Source organism: Rhineura floridana, chromosome 7 (assembly GCF_030035675.1).
Source record: "Rhineura floridana isolate rRhiFlo1 chromosome 7, rRhiFlo1.hap2, whole genome shotgun sequence".
NCBI classification, from domain to species: Eukaryota; Metazoa; Chordata; class Lepidosauria; order Squamata; family Rhineuridae; genus Rhineura; species Rhineura floridana.
The window spans coordinates 57146689-57161598 of record NC_084486.1 but is presented as its reverse complement, the minus strand read 5'-3'; the positions used below and the strand labels follow the sequence as shown (position 1 = coordinate 57161598).

General features: G+C 42.2%; 2 long non-coding RNA genes across 2 annotated transcripts in view; one reads left to right on the top strand and one right to left on the bottom strand.

Annotated features, from left to right (window-relative positions):
- LOC133388395 (uncharacterized) overlaps positions 1–6293 on the bottom strand; it is a 161927-nt gene extending 155634 nt beyond the window's left edge. Inside the window, exon 1 of the long non-coding RNA XR_009763784.1 lies at positions 6180–6293. This is a non-coding gene — a long non-coding RNA (uncharacterized LOC133388395). The remainder of the gene's footprint in view (positions 1–6179) is intronic.
- A 122-nt stretch (positions 6294–6415) lies between these two features.
- On the top strand, positions 6416–8885 carry LOC133388394 (uncharacterized). Its single transcript, XR_009763783.1, has 3 exons — positions 6416–6779; positions 7726–7810; positions 8354–8885. It is a non-coding gene; the product is annotated as an uncharacterized LOC133388394 (long non-coding RNA).
- The last annotated feature ends 6025 nt before the right edge of the window (positions 8886–14910 follow it).

The window sequence follows — 14910 nt, the reverse complement described above, 5'->3', positions numbered from 1 at the left end:
ATCTCTGCCTTTTTCTTCATTTCTAGCATGCATAAAATGCTTTGTGTAAATGTTACTAGGGATCCTGTTGTGACTCCATTGTCTTGAAGAGAAACTTCCATTGCATGCTTTGGCCCAGCCTAATATAATTTAATTACACTGAAGGTGCAGGGTTGAATACAAAAGCCTGAGCCTTCCAACCTCATAAATATGCATTAAAGAAGATAAAATAGCCTCCAGAGAGCAAACATCACTCTCCACTTCAGTTCCCTGTTAGTGCTTTCTGCTAGGAAGTGGGTCCTTGTTTTGTTTCAAATGTAATAGTCAGACCTATGCTATGGTATATAAAGTTGTTGGAATCAATTCATGAGTAAGTCAGCAAAAGTTGCAATTATCCTGTGGAAAGAAGTTAGTCAGCAGTGAGTCCATCTGATCCTATGCAGGTATACTTGGAATTAAGCACACTTGGTTCAATGAGACTTAATTCCAAAAAAAGTCTGCATAAGATTGCAGCCAGTGACTTTGAACATATTAGTTTACAGTGCAATCAATGCTCTTATGTGGTGTAGTGGTTAAGGTGTTGGACTATGACCTGGGAGACCAGGGTTCGAATCCCCACATAGCCATGAAGCTCACTGGGTGACCTTGGGCCAGTCACTGCCTCGCAGCCTCATGAAAACCCTATTCATGGGGTCGCCATAAATTGGAATCGACTTGAAGGCAGTATGTACATACACAGTGCAATCCTATGCTTATATACTCAGAAACATGGAGAATATGGAGAAACACTGTAAATATGCTTGTTTATGTTTGTCTTTGAAGAAAAAAGTATATTTGGTGACATCTGTGACTGTCATGAGGCCTTGCGTTGTTATGTTGTTACGAGCCTGCTTAGTAGTGGTTGCTTGGTGACACATTCTGAGAGGAGAGAGACATAATCACTTCAAGCAGGGTTGGTGCCAAAGGGCGGCCAGGTCAGGCCCTGGCTGAGGCCCCCTGAAGGGCCCCTCATTAGGGTGGGAGAGTAGCACTCCCCTTCTGCGATCCGCAGCAGGATCCCTGCTGTGGATTGTAGGGATGGAGCTTCCAGGCCACCTGCACATTCACTCTCTCCACCTACCTCTCTCCTGTGTTCTGCTGCTGCGCGCACTGTGCATAGAGGCCTGCCATAAACCAAGATAGCAGCGGAGGCTTCTTTAAGGGGCTGATGCCCCTACAGCCATCTTGGTTGATGGCAGGCATGTGCGTACATGTAGTGTACAATGCATGCGTGCCATCAGCCAAGATGGTGGCGAGGGCATCAGCCTCTGCTGCCATCTTGGTTAATGGCAGCCCTGCACACAAAGCACTCACAGTAGCAGAACACAGGAGAGAGGTAGGTGGAACAGGCAGGAGCAGCGTACCCAGGGCAGGCTAGTGTCCAAGGGCCCAGTCATGCCTGGCGCCAGTCCTGACTTCAACATTTTATTGGATGGGACCTGGATCAGGTGAATTAATTCAGATTGGTCTGGGTGACAGCAAACTCTGATTGGCTGAAGGTCCCAGACAGTTGGTTGGAGTCAGAGTGGGGAGTTGAGGAGAGACACAGAGGGAGTTGATTCATGAGGGCAGTGTGAGGAACAAGAATAGCTGAGGGATGAACTGAGGCCTGTATATTCATACCTGTGCGTTGATAATACTTGTTTGGTGAAGATCAGAACTGGTGACTGAGTTGGTCTGAGAGGTTTCTTTGTGAAACGGTCTTACCATGGGTAAGTGGCACAAGTGGGTTTTCAAATCAGACTAAACTGTCCAAACATCCAGGAGGACAACCAGGGGAACTTTGGGGCACATAGGCAGATTGCCCCCAGTAGCTGGACTGGGTTGTGGAAATACCTGGCTGGGTTGGAGGTTTAGGGAAATTGGCCTGGAGGGAGAGCCACTTAAAGACTGATGACAGCAACAGTGTCTCTGGAGACTTTGGAACCTGTCAGCAAGCATCTGTGAAGTCCCAGTATGAGTATCAGCATTCCCTTATGTAAATAGTATCCCTTTAATAAATCCACATTCTTAGTTTAAGGTTTATCCTGTGTCCAGTGTTGGTCACCATCTTACACTTAAAGCCTGTATGCTACTACATCTTACACTTAAAACCTACACACTATTAGAAGGGTGTTGAAAGTATTCTGTGTGGCAGCCGAAAGGTAAGGAAGCCTGAATTTACACAAAGTAAGGATAAAAGGGGCTGGGAACTCTGAAAAATCCCATCAAATTTAGGGTTGAATTAAATTTATTAAAATTTAGGTATAGCATTTCAGCCTTAGTGTTGTTGTAAGCCATGAAGACCCCAGAGGCAGCCCTATTGCTAGGGTGGGGCAAATGGGTGCACTGCCCTCCCCAGGGCTGTGTTTCCTCCACCAAGGATTTTTTAAAAATTGTATTTTTAATTTGTGACATGGCAGACAGCGGCAGCCTCCATTTAAAGAATGACAGTTTGTTTAAAGAACAGGAAAAATTTAATAGCACCTTGTGAAAAATTCAGTGAATAAAGCAGGTCTACTGCACAGCAAAAGCTTTATCTAGACGAGCCCCCTAAATTCCAATTGTTTAGAGAGTCCTTTATATAGCAACCAGTCAAAACTTTTCCCCATCATTATCCAACAGGAAGGAAAATCCAAAGATCAGGAACAAGACTAGAAGGGGGGACTGTGATGCGTCCTTCCCTGGCTCTCCCTGTCAGGTTCCTACCTGCTCGTGGTTACTGCCTGTCTCTAGGCACCACCAGGGACTCCACCAGTCCGGACTGCACTCTCTTATGGTTTACCTATCCGCTCTAGCACAGATCTCAACAGATCCCCCTGCTAGGCAACCACCAGTAACGTCCCAATACTAGTATTCCCAGAGACTCTGAATACTGGTATTGTTACTCTCTTCACCGCTGCCACTATTTGTTACAGTTCCCCTTCAGCCTTGGTCATTACCTTACCCTCCCTTCTGGTCTGTGAAACTCCAGCCAGGATCAGGCCTTTGGTAAACCAAATTAAGTATTTATTAAAGATAACAAAGCTAACAAGATTAACAAGATTTCTTCTTAAGGCACATAAGCATATGGTTTTACTCAATACTAATCCGAACTCCACCTCCCTCCTGGTAAACAACTCTCTAAACCCCACCAAGCAATCCACTCTTTCTCTTCTCCCCCCAGATTCCACAATTCACCACCTCACATTCACCCAGATTTACCTGTCATCCTTTCATTTATACTGTCAGCCATTTTAAACATTCAGCCAATCATTAAGCATTCTATTGCCCATTCACTCCCCCTCCTCTTTCACTACTTACCATGTATACTCTAAACAACCAGCACTTACCATATATACACTAATATATAGGAACATCACAGGGACCCTCAAGGGAGAGTTAACAACGTTGAGTATCCCCTTTTTCGCTGTATCCTTAACATCCTTTTTTCTTATGAAACAAAATATATTCCAGTCATTTAATTCTTGGTGTTCATACTAAATTTTCCATTAACTTGACCTTTACACAGCTTTAATACACTCTCTGCATGGAGGGGCCTGGCCTGACCCACACATCCTCTCCAAAGATGCCCAACCTAGAAATGTGGCTGTCCCACCTAAGAAAGGCTTCCTACAGAGATACCTAGAGGTCATTCATACATGTATGAAAGCCGCCTTAGAGGTCCTAGCTTTCAGCATCCTACCTAGCAATCTCAATTTTGCTTCTAGGACCTTACAACTGCATTTCTCCATGTCATTGGTGCCAACGTGCACCATGACCACTGACTTCCCCAGCACTATCTACCAAACTGTCTAGATGATAGGGGGCATCTGCAACCTTCTCGCCAGGAAGGCAGATCATCCTGCAGTCTGCACACCCATCACACACCACACCCTCTATGTTCCTAGTGATTGAAATACCCACTACCAGGATCCCTCCACCACCCGGAGAAGTATCCTCGGCACAGAATATCTGCTCAACCCCCAAGGAATTGATCTCTTCCAAGGAATCATTTCCCTCTTCCTCAGATAGCTGCTTCCCTTCCCAGAGGCTCTCATTCTCTGTGATGGCAAGAGAGCTATTATCCTTGGAGTGGGACACAGCTATAATGTCCCAAAAGCCTCATCCACAAACCTCTCTGCCTCTCTCAGCTTCTCCAGATCACCCATCTTGGCCTCAAGAAAATGAACTTGTTCCCAGAAAGCCAGAAGCTAATTGCACCGAGGGCACACCCATAACTTCTGTCCAACTGGTAGATAATTGTGCATGTTACAGACAGTGCAAAACGCTGGGAAGGTCCCACATACCTGCTGGCTTCCTACCTACATAATGGTTTTTGCAGTTTATTGAGTTCAAGTATTGAAAACTAAGGTTTTGTTTAGCTCAAAGGACAGGTAGAAAGAGTGGTATGCATGTGTATGAAGAGGATATCAGAAGGCATCTTATAAATTCCTCTTTTCAGCTGGAGATAGGAAGAAAATATTTATTTGTCAGGCGAAAATAAGAATACTATGGAATAGCAGTGTTTCCCACCAATCAACTGTGCCATAGATCTAGCTGATAGACGTTATATTTGTTCTGCTTGCAATCAGAGTGTCAAGGTGAGTTAAGCAGCAGGGTTTTCTCTGAAATACTACTGGGTCCACGCACAGGGCCAGCTAGATAGACATAGCTTTGTAGTCTCAATGCATGGATGAGATGATGGTATTGGGAGGAGGGATAATGCTGTTTTGTTTTAATGTATTTTAAGATCTGTTTTTATGATGTTTTAAAGTGTTTTTAGCACTTTGTTTGCCGCCCTGGGCTCCTGCTGGGAGGAAGGGTGGGATACAAATTAAATAATAAATAAATAATAAATAAATAAATCAGCATGCTAGAAACCCCCAAAGAGGCAGACTGCTCCATAGAATCATTGTGAGTGATGATATGGGGCCCCAGAGGTAATTTAATACTGGAGACATTCTATGAAAATGCTAAGGGAGATATTAAGATGAAAAATGAAAGTGAGTAAGCATCCAAACTAGGAAATGTTGTAATAATGGGTGACTTCAACTACCCTGACATAGACTGTTTACATATGTATTTCAGTCATGACAAAAAAGTAAAATTTCTATATACCCTAAATAACTGTACTCTAAAACAGTTGGTCATGGAACCAACCAAAGGGGCAGTGACCCTGGACTTAATCTTGTGACATCCAGGACCTGATGTGAGATGTAAGTGTTGTCAAACCGATTAGGAGCAGTGACCACAGTACTATTAAATTAAACATACACGCAAATTGCCAATCGCCAAGAAAATCTAACACAGTCACATTTGACTTCAAAAGAAACTGCCTCAAAATGAGGGAAATAGTAAAAAGAAAGTTGAAAGACAGAGTCAAAAGTATCAAACCACTCCAAAACACTTGAGAGTTGTTTAAAAACACAATATTGCAAGCTTGAGTGCATCCTGCACATCAGGAAAGGTACCACCACCAGGGCCAAGAGGATGCCAATGTGGTTAACGATCAGAGTCAAGAAGGCTTCCTTCAAAAATTTGTTTTGTCTGAAATGCAAGAAGACAAGGGATGCTAAAAAGAATTTGAGGAGGCTATTGCTCAAATCCTAAAAACCAACAACAAATAAGTACATCCAAAGCAGGAGACCATCCAGGGAGACAGTTTGACCCTTGGATAACAAGAGAGTCAAAGGTGTGCTAAAGCAGGATAAGGAGATTGTACAGAAGCTAAATTAATTATTTCCTTTTGTCGTCACAGTGGAAGATATAGGGCAGATCCATGTGCCTGAACTAACTTTTGCAGGAAGGGAGTCTGAGGAACTGAGGCAGACAGTGGTGATAAGATATAAAGTCCTAGGCTTAATAGACAAAATAAAAACCAACATGGCATCCACCTGATAGTTCTCAAAGAACTCAAATGTAAGATAGCAGATCTTCTAACAAAAATATGCAACTCATCTCTCAGATCTGCTTCTATATTTCAGGACTGGAAAGTGGCCAATGTAACACCAATCTTTGAAAAGGGATCTAGGGGGGAATCCCAGACATTACAGGCCAATTACCATCTACCAGGAAAACTGGTTGAAAGTATTGTTAAAGATAAAATAACCTGTCATGCCTCCATCGGATCAGTCCTCAAAGGAGGATGAGGAACAGTGGATTGGCACAGCAGACCCAGATGAGGGAACAAGCAGACTCACCCAAGATGCAGCTCCAGACTTCCTACTGCTGGAAGATGTTCAGGACACAGCTAGAACCCCTCAATCAGAATCAAAGAGTGAATAGGAGGCTCCTCTACTCCCTGCAGAACGAAGATGCCTGCAAATAACAGAGCAATGCATGTGTTCTGGCTTTTTAAGGCTACAAGCTCTCTGGAATCAGAGGACTAATTGCTAGCACCTGAACCAGGGAGGGGAGCTTAAAAGGCAGTGAGAGGCCTTTTGCCCTCTGCTGGAAGCAATGTCAGATACCAGCATCAGACCCTCGCCAGTCATGCCAGATCCTGTTGAGTCTTGAAACCCAGATTGCCTTGTTGGATTATTAAACCTTTGATTTGTGACAGACCTTGCCTTGGAAAACAAACTGGTATGTGACCTGAGACCTCCCCCAACTCCAACCCTTGCTTATCCACATTCTCTTCAAGCCTTGTCTGCTTTATAACCAAGCCCTGCTTAGGCAGCTGCCAGCTAATTGTTTTACAGTGCTATTAATCACCTCAGTGCAGCCAGCAGAGACTGACATAACCAAGCATATAGAAGAACAAACCTTGCCAAAGCAGAGCCAGCATGGCTGCTCCAAAGGTATGTCTTATCTCACTAACCCATTAGAGTTCTTTGAAAGTGTCAACAAGCATATAGATAGAGATGATCCTGTTGACATACTATATTTGGATATTCAAAATGCTTTTGACAAGGTAGCTCACCAAAGACTCATGAGTAAGCTTAGCAGTCATGGAATATGAGGAGAGATCCTCTTATGAATTAGGAACTGGTTAAGCAACAGGAAGCAGAGTAGGAATAAATGGACAGTTATCCTAATGGAGGACTGTAGAAAGTGGAGTCTCACAAGGATTGGTATTAGGAACTGTGCTTTTTAACTTGTTCATAAACAATCTAGAGTTAGGGGTGAGTAGTGAGGTAGCCAAGTTTGCTGATGATACTAAATTGTTCAGGGTTGTTAAAACAAAAAGAGACTGTGAAATGTTCCAAAAGGACCACTCCAAATGGAATGAATGGGTGGTAAAATGGCAAATTTAATGTAAGCAAGTGTGAAGTAATGCATGTCAGGGCAAAAAACAGTTCCACATATACATTCATGGGGTCTGAACTGGCAATGACTGATCAGGAATGAGAACTTGGAGTTGTAGTAGATAGCTCGATGAAGATGTTGACCCAGTGTGCAGCGAGTGTGAAAAAGGCAAATTCCATGCTAGGGATCATTGAAAATAAAATTGCTGACACATAATGCCATTATACAAATCTATGGTGCAACTGCATTTGGAATACTGTGTACAGTTCTGGTCACCTCATCTCAAAAAGGATATTGTAGAGTTGGAAAAATTTCAAAAAGGGCAACCAAGATTATCAGGGGGATGGAGCAACTCCACTATGAGGAAAGGTTGCAGCCTTTGAGGCTTTTTAGTTTAGAGAAAAGCTGAGTAAGAGGTGACATGCTAGTTTATACAATTATGCATGGCATAGTGAGGGTGAGTAGATAGAAGTTTTTCTCCCTCTTTCATAATACTAGAACTCATGGACATCCAATGAAGCTGAATGCTGGAAGATTCAGGACACATAAAAGAAAGTACTTCTTCATGCAACTCATAGTTAAGGTATGAAACTCACTCCCAGAGGAGGCAGAGATAGCCACCAACTTGGACAACTCTAAAAGAAGATTAGACAAATTCACAGAGGATAACAATATCAAAGGCTACTAGCCACAATTGCTATGCTCTGCCTCCACAGTTGGAGACAGTATGCTTCTGAATACCCATTGCTGGAAACTGTGGGGGAGGGGGAGAGTGCTCTTGTGCTCAAGTCCTGCTTGTGGGCTTCCTATGGGCATCTGGTTGGCCACTGTGAATACAGGATGCTAGACTGGATGGGCCACTGGCCTGATCCAGCAGGCTCTTCTTATGTTCAGTATTCAGCCTGTGTGAAGACATGGGAAGATATTACACAGTATAGCCTTGATCCAACTTTTGTCATATATTTAAAATATATTTATCTGCAATTATTTGTTCCAGAAACTTTTTAATGTGTTATGGCTTTAGCAGGAAAATGTCCTGGGCCAGGACTGGCCAATTTGAATTGTTTTAAATTTCTCCAGCTTTACTTTTTTCTTATCCTATATGTTTCTATTCTGTTTTGGTCAGACCTCACTTGGAGTATTATGTCCAGTCTGGGCATCGCAATTTAAGAAAGATGTCAACAAACTAATATCAATGAACTAAAATATGAGAAGGGTGACAAAGATGCTGAGAGGTGTGGGGACCAGATCCCATGAAGACAGTTTGAAGGAATTTGATGTGCTTAGCCCGGAGGTGAGTTGATTAGGAGCTGATATGAAAGCCATTTTCCAGTATTTAAAGGACTGTTTCATAGATGATGGAGCCAATCTGTTTCCTGTTGCTCCAGTTTCAAGCTATAAGAAAGCGGATTTTGACTAAACTTATGATGAACTTCCTGATAGTATCAGCTATTAAATGGTGGAACAAAAGACTGCCTCAGAAGGTGGATTCTCCTTCATCAGAGCTTTTAAAGCAAAGGCTGGATGGCCACCTATCAGTGATGCTGTAGCAGTGGACTTTCTGCATCAGCAGAGGGTTGGGCTGGATGACCTTTGAGATCTTTTCCAACTCTGTTGTTGTTGTTGTTAATTATTATTTACCTGCCCTTCACCCTAAGATCCCAGAGGTGGGGTCACAACAATTTAAAATACATCATTAAATACAGTTTAAAACAAATTATAGTCACAAAAATAGGCTGGGTCCATTTCAAGTGTCAAAGGCCAGAGTAAAGAGGTACATCTTCAGCATCTGATAAAAGCTGTATAGTCAAGGTGGGGAGGGAGTCCCACAACTTAGGGGCTGTCACAGAGTGCTCTCTCCTGGGCCAACTACCTCCAGAACATCTGAGGGTGGAGTGGCTACTAATAGGACCCCCTCTACTGATCTTAACACAGAGAGGGTCCGTAGAGAAGGAGGAGGAGATCTTTCAAGATATTTGGGGGCTAAGTCATTTAGGGCTTTAAACATTAGTGTGAACATCTTGAATTTATTTATTTTTATTATTTGATTTATATCCCGCCCTTCCTCCCAGCAGGAGCCCAGGGTGGCAAACAGAAATGCTAAAAACACTTTAAAACATCATAAAAAGACCTTAAAATACATTAAAACAAAACAACATTAAATACATTCTTTAAAAAGCTTTAAAAACATCTTTTTTTTAAAAAAAAGGGTTTAAAACATATTATTAAAGAAAACATATTAATTGGGGCCAGAAATGAACTTGCAACCAATATAGTTGTTTTAAAACAGAGGCTATATGAGATTTACATAGAAATGAAGCCCCACTTACCTGCGCAGCATGGATAAGTGGGGCATAGTTGCGAGGAGCGAGCGATGCTGCCGCGGCCATCTTCGTTAAGGGCAAAGTCGTGTGCCGCAGCGTTATGTGTGCATGACGTGTGGCAGGGAGCGGAGGGGCCATGGGCCCATTTAAGGCCAGGCCGCCCCTCCTACCTCCTCTTTCTGCGAGCGACGCCCACCCTGCACTCCCTCTCTTATAGTGTGTTCAATGGTCGCTTCGGGACCGAGTAGGAATTTTTACCCTGCCCACCCTTGTTTGGCGGGCAGGTTTTTTGCCTACTCCACACTGTGAGAGTGGGATGGAATCGGGTTAGGGGGCGTTGTGAATAATACGTGAATTTGGCTAAGTTGGCTATTTTGTTATGGTTGAAGTTTAATTGCCCTAGGAGGGCAGTTTATAATTGGGGCACTGGTGTAGGAAGGTGCGGAAAGGGAAATAGGTAAGGACAGCTCAGTGGCCCCCTTAGGCACCTTTGGAGGTGATTGGCGGTTCCAGACGCCTGTCTGTCAGAGCTTTGTGGCTTGAGGGCAGGATATGGGCTGCTTTTGGAGCCAACTTAACTCATCCACCTGAGGGTTGTGCGGCCCCGGGGAGTGGTGACCTGAGAAGGCCCCCCTACTCACCTACTGGGTGTGGCTGGTGGAAGGGGTAAGCAGATGGGGCTTGCCCTTGTCCCCAGCAGGGGCTGGTTGCCCGTGAGCTGTATGGCAAGATGCTTGCTTATAGATAGTTCCGCGCCTAGGTTTCCCTCTGCAGGTCACTTTAAAAGGTGTTTTTGTATAGTTTAATAGTGGCCCTTGTTCAACCCAAGCTGATGTGTCCTTGTCTTATTTTGCCCCTTCACTCGCAACTCTATTTTTCCTGGTTAGAACTGGGCTCCTTTTGGGACTTCCGGGAAGGGTTGCTTTGCCTGTGCTGCCTCTGAGATGAGCTCTTGTCTCAGAAGAAGCTTTTTCAGCTTTAAAATCAGTCACAATGTTCTTTTTGACTGGTAAAGATTTTCTCCCGGTCAGGGAGAAACGTAGAGATTAACCATAAAGCCTGTTTTTGTGGGGAGGACTGGATTTCATTTATTTATGAGAGAAGGTTCAAACTGCAATGCCGGACGGACTTTCATCAAGCTCTTGCTGATTACAGCGACACGTTTATCTTTTCTTTAAAGAAAAACGGACTTCAACAGGCAGATAAGCATCCTTCTTTCTATTTTCTTTTTTTACTTGGTTTAAATTGGTGTAGCAAAAAAGAGATTTGTCAATGAATCAGCTGTGAAGAACTTCTAGGTGAGTTTATGGCTTTTCTCTTTCACTAACGAAATTAAGGAGGAAAGAAATCGAAAAAGCTTATCTTTGTTTTTATCGCAAAAAGCTGTCCTGGAGGTGCATTCTAAAGATACCAACGGAAGAGGGGTTTCTATTTCGAGGAGGGGGGAACAAAAACTTTTTTTTTGGTCTATTTCATTTTGACGAATCTGCTTGTTCACGACGCCACTAATTGTTTTGATGTTGGGAACTAAGTTTGTTTTTGTATTCCTGAATACATAGAGATAAGGCAGGCTGTAATGTCTACACTGATATAAGCAAGCCTGGAACATTAACCCAATTGTGGCTGAAATAATTTTTGTTTCTGTGGTTTTAAGAAAGACAACCAGGAAAGTGATTGAGACCATGGAAGAAATTATGTTTCAGAAAATAATGGCTGAGATTGAGATAACGAAACAAACCCTGAGACAGGGTAGACAGGAGATAAAAATTGAATTTAACAAAATGACGCAGGAGCTTAAAGAAACAATGGATTCTGTGGGAGAGGAGTTTGATGGGATAGGGAAGCTACAAGCCCTGGAGATTGGAACAAATGTGAAATTGGAAAAAGATTTGGAGTTTATGGATGTTAGAAATAAAGTTTACTGTTTGGAATTCAACGTTGTCTCTGAAGAAATTAATGAAGATTTTGGTGGTAAAGTTATCAATGTCTTGGATAATTTTCTGGACTGGAATGATATGATGGAGCTTGACATAGAAAAAATCTATGGAGTTGGCTACAGATATGTGACAGTGGAGAAACTCTTAAGAAATGAGCCAGTGCATTTTGTAAAAAAAGAAGAACAGAGATATGATTTTGCAGCAATATTTCAGCAACATACTCAGAATTCTTGACTGGAATGATGTGATGGGGCTTGACATAGAAAAAAGTTATGGAATTAACTACAAATATGTGACAGAGCAGAGATGCACCCAGAGCAGAGATGTGACTTTACAACAATATTTCAACAACATATTCAGAATTGATGGCAAGGACATATTTGTGATGGGGGAAATTCCCATCAGACTCTTGTTATATGACTATGGCTATGACAGCAAGATCATCATGGGATACTGATAATAGATGAATGGATACTGAAACCACTGGATTTAACAGGACTATTGAAGATGGAAGATGGAATTAATATTGATAATGGAAGAATGGTTGTGGAAATTATTGGACTTGACAGATTTGACGAGATGGATTAATTGATATGTTTGTTTGGACTATGGCTATGACAACAAGATTATTATGGGATACTGATAACGGAAGAATGGCTACTGAAATTACTGGACTTAATAGGATTATTGAAGATGGAAGATGGAATTAATATAGATAATGGAAGAATGGCTATTGAAATTATTGGGCCTAACAGATTTGAATTAGATGGATTAAGCGATATGTTTATTTGGAGAAAAATTGAAAGATATATCTCTCAAGGAATTGAAACCTCTCTTGGACTTTTTGTGGAAAGAATAAAATAATGTTTATGAGATTTGATGATTAATTAAGATAACTACTGGAGGAAAGTGATTTTATAATATAATTTTAGAGATAGGATTGTTATATATTGTAGACCTATAACTGATCTGCGACAAATCGGAAGTCAACATTTTATTTTATTGTTTAATTGTTTTTGTTTTGTTTTGTTTCTTGTCTTTGAAAATTTGAATAAAAATTAATGATAAAAAAAAGAACTGGGCTCCTTTTGGGAGGAAGGGAGGGATATAATTTCATAAATAAATAAACCCCAACCAGTAATCTGGCCACTGTATTTTGGACCAGCTGCAAGTCATCTTCAAGGACAGCCCCAAGTAGAACATATTTCAATAATCTAATCTTACAGAGTACAGTGGCTAAGTAGTTTCTGTCCAGAAGGGGCCATGGGTGGCGAACCAACAAGAGCTGCAAAAAGACACTCCTAGCCACTGAGGCAATCTGAGCCTCCAGTGACAGTGCTGAATCCAGGAGCACTCTCAAGCTATGGACCTGCTCCTTCTAGGGAAATGCAACCCCCTTATTCATGATATTTTTCGTTTTCCTCCAAGCTGTACAGATGTGGGGGCATTCTACTATATTTAAATACCTTTCTAAATAGGGGTGGGGGTCTAGATATATTACAGTAATACAGGTCAGAGGTGACTAAGATATTATGTAATCTGGTGCTGCTTCTAAGCAACTTTTATTCATGGGGGGGAAATAATATGAGCTGAGTACTCATTTCTTCTATACATAATTCAGTCAAATAAAAAGGTTCTCAAATGGCATTTTACTTTCTTCCCTTAAAAAAAAGTGACCTAAACTGAAATTTGCATCACGATCCATAAAACAGAAGAAAAACTTCAAGGGGATATAAATTACCATTGGGAAAAAGGGGCAAGGGCAGTCTATTCCATGGCACAAAAACAGATTTCATTTTCCTAATACTTTTATTTCACTGCTAATAAAACTGGGTAGTTAAACTCCATAGTAGAATATGAATGTAGCAGCAGAGTTAAGTTTTAGCACAAGCAAAAACAAGGGGGCAGGGGAGAAAAGAGACCATATTAAAATGTGGCCCTAGAGACTGTAAATGTGAATCCTGACACTACTGGTCAGATTGGTTTTATAAACTAAAATGAGGAAATAACTGGGTCTCACGCACCTCAGCAGGCCACACAGAAGGCTATTTCATCTCATTCCTTTCTCCAACAATTTTCTTTTTACACAGAGATGCAAAAGAAATATTTGGATGCAAACTTAGGCTGATAGTAAGAGAATATAATTAATAAGCAATCTGGGCAAAGCTAACACAACCAACAGGTGCAGGCAAGCTTCTCCAGGGTGTTCCACAGGCCGCTGCACCTACCACAGAAGACACAGTAGCACTTTTCTAAAATGGTCAAAGCGCCTCACTTACATTCTCTCATAATTCTTAAAAGAGAATAGGCTTTGAAAACAGAAAAGATTATTGCACAAGGCAAACTCTAATCCTTGGATAGCCTTCCTATTTACAGGAATGCTCTATCACAGACAATAATGAGATGAAAGACCAAAACTCTCCTACCAATAAGAGGAGAGATACTTCAACCAGTAGGGGAAGGGCAACACACAGAAGAAATTTCCAACTATCAGAGAAGACATACAATTCTTTTTGACAGGGCACCTTCTGAGTTGTTTCATGTGCAGCTAGCCAGACAATTCTTCTGGCTCTGGGGTGATGAGACAGGGTCCAAGAGCTCACCCGTAAAACCTGGTGACTGATGTTGAGACATCCAGTTCTAGGAAATATGTCTGTTTCCCACAGTTCCTCAGGATTGCTGGGGTGCAAATATCTGCTGGAGTGTCCTGTTCCTCTCGCTATTCCTCCATGGAGACCCCAGGTTCCAGGTTTGGACTAGGCTGAACCCCGTCAAAGAACTACTACCACAGATTTCAGGCAATCCTTTTAGAATACAACCAGATCAAAAGAACCAGAACAAATGATCAATAAGCTTTTCATGAGGGATCCCCTTTCAGAGCTTCTTCTCCACACATAAACATACAGAGAAGAAAGTGGGACCTCTGCTGTTAATCCTGTCCCTGATGTTGCTATGTCCCACTGACCCTGCTTGCACTCTGCACATTTAGAGGTGAAGATCAGAAAATGGGCAGCTATGCGTCTATAGCTGTGCTTCTCTAGGTGCGCCACACAATCAAGAACCTTGCAAGATAGGGATTCTCAATCACCTGGATCATCCATGTGCCTGTAGCTGTGCACACATGTGCCCCTTTGCACACCTTTGGCTCTATTTCAAAAGGGTGAGGGCCAGGCAAGTGGAGCATGATGACATTGGGGTTCATTCATTCCTCATCCCACTCCCATGTGCATAATTTATGCTTGGAGACAACTTCTGAAAGGGCATATGATGTGGTTCCACAAGAAGGACAAGTAAGCAGAAAACATTTACAATGCTCAGAGACAAGCTGGAGAGCAACAGACTGTGTCAAAGGAAGACGAGAAAGATAAACTTCCAGATGCTAACCTATCAGAGAGGAAATAGGGCCTGGAAGGAAAAGGAGG